Raw genomic sequence first — 2,418 nt, 5'->3', positions numbered from 1 at the left:
CGCCAAAGATTCTGAGTTTTGACTGTCATGTTGTTATATGCCTGCCTAGTTGACAGTCAGAACTCAGGATTTTAGCGAGACACAGCTTTGTGTATGGATGTATCTGACGAGACCCAGTATGCAAAATGGATGCAATGCATGTTGAATGGAGTCCCACCCATAAGAGACAGTAATAGGATGGGTCGAAATGACAGTTGTGCAAAATAATGTTTAATACCAAATCTATATTCTGGTTCCTAAAATAAATTATATATATATGTGTGTGTGTGTGTGTGTGTGTGTGTGTGTGTGTGTGTGTGTGTGTGTGTGTGTGTGTGTATGTCTATATGCATATATACAAAGCAACCTCGGTTCTCGAACAACATTGCCGAACCGAACTGAACCGAGTTAACTCGAACGGAATCATTTCTGAGTCGACCGCCGTGTTGTATACATTTGTGTGTTGTGCTGTGTTTTTCTTTTCCAATTTTATTGTGCTGTGCTTTTTTCTCTTCATTAGCCCTTAGTCATGGCTCCAAAGAAAGCTAGCATTGATACTGGTAAAAGGAAAAGAAAAGTTGAGAGAAAAACAATTGCGGTGAAGAAACAAATCATTGCAAAACAAGAAAATGGTGTTCGCGTGTTAGATCTCGCTGTGCAAGACGGCATGTCTAAATCAACAATATCTACTATTCTAAAACAACAGGGAAGTGATAAAAGCAGCTGATGTTACAAAAGGAGCGACTGTTATTAATAAACAAAACCAAAGATACTCGAAGAAGTGGAAAAGTTATTGCTTGTTTTTTATAAATGAGAAACAGTTAGCAGGTGACAGTATCAGTGAAGCGTTTATTTGTGAGAAAGCATTAGAAATTTATAATGATCTAGTAAAGAAAACCCCTGGTACAGGTGCTGAATGTGTTACTTTTGAATTCAAAGCTTGCAGAGGATGGTTCGAGAAGATTAAGAAGAGAAGTGAAATACACGGTGTAATTAGGCATGGAGAGACGGTTGAGAAATTTGTGATCAAGTTTAGTGACTTGATAAAGGAAGGAGGTTATCTCCCCCAACAGGTGTTTAACGAGGATGAAGCAGGATTATTTTGGAAACGAATGTCAAATAGGACCTGTATTACTAAAGATGAAAAAGCGTTGCCAGGGCACAAGCCAATGAAAGATAGACTCACTCTTTTGCTATGCAGCAACGCAAGTGGAAATTTCAAGGTCAAGCCATTACTTGTTTACCATTCCGATAATCCGAGTGCTTTCAAAAGAAACAATGTTATGACGAGTAAATTATCTGTTATGTGGCGGGCTAATACGAAGGCTTGGATAACCAGACAATTTTTTATTGAGTGAATTGATGAAGTTTTTGCCCCGAGTGTTAAAAATTATCTGTAAGAAAAAAACTTGCTACTAAAATGCCTTCTCGTGTTAGATAATGCTCCCGCTCACCCTCCAGGTTTTGAGGATAACTTAGTTGAAGAGTTTGACTTTATTCAGGTCATATACCTGCCACCTGACACAATTCCTCTAATACAACCAATGGACTAACAGGTAATCGCAAACTGTAAGAGTCTTTGCACAAAAGCCCTGTTTCAAATAACTAATGACACTGCCAATTCTCAAAGAACTTTGGAAAAATCATTTCAATATACTGAATTGTGTTAATCTTATTGATAATGCATGGAACCAAGTGAGTTTCAGAACCATGAATTCAGCATGAAGGAGACACTGGCCAGACTATGTACCAGAACGAAACTTTGAGGGGTTTGAGACAGCTTCAAGTACTGCTGCTGTCAAGGAAAATGCTATTGTTGATGATATTGTCTCTATGAGAAAAACTATGGGCTTGGATGTTGACAGTGAAGATATTGAAGAGCTGGTGGAAGACCACCGAAGAGCACGTACACCTTCAAAATGAACAGCAAAATACTTTGGCTGAGGAAATGTCTTCTGAGAAGGAAGGAAAGGAGAGTGTCCCAAGTTCTTTAATCAAAGACATTTGTGCTAAATGGGGCGATGTGCAAAGTTTTGTGGGAAAATACCACTCTGATATAGTGGTAGCAAATATAGCAGTAGACCTTTACAATGACAATGTCAGGTCTCATTTTAGAAACATTTTTCAACGCAGGCAAAAACAACTAACATTGAACAGGTTTTTACTGAAAGAAAAAAGAAAAGAAACCCCAGAGAAAGATTTACCTGAGCCAGAGACAGAGAAGGGAAGAAACCCCACCAAAAGACAGTTACCAGAAGGTTTTATGGAAGGGGTCTCCCCTTCTAAGAAATAACACACTTTTGTGTGTTATTTACAGTTTGAATACACGTTTTTATACGAAAATATATAGTGTAAGCGTGTAAATAAGCATTCATCTGGTGCTTGGAAACGAATTAATCTCTTTTACATTAATTGTAATGCGAAAAAATGATTCGGTTT

At 38.0% G+C, this 2,418-nt stretch overlaps 1 pseudogene; it reads left to right on the top strand.

Annotated features, from left to right (window-relative positions):
- Positions 1–1,689: 1,689 nt before the first annotated feature.
- LOC149135425 (uncharacterized) lies at positions 1,690–2,187 on the top strand (annotated as a pseudogene).
- The last annotated feature ends 231 nt before the right edge of the window (positions 2,188–2,418 follow it).

The sequence above is a fragment of the Octopus bimaculoides genome, chromosome 5, assembly GCF_046866305.1.
Source record: "Octopus bimaculoides isolate indiv1 chromosome 5, ASM4686630v1, whole genome shotgun sequence".
Classification (NCBI taxonomy): Eukaryota; Metazoa; Mollusca; class Cephalopoda; order Octopoda; family Octopodidae; genus Octopus; species Octopus bimaculoides.
The sequence above is the reverse complement of the archived record's forward strand: the minus strand, read 5'-3'. Positions and strand labels throughout refer to the sequence as shown.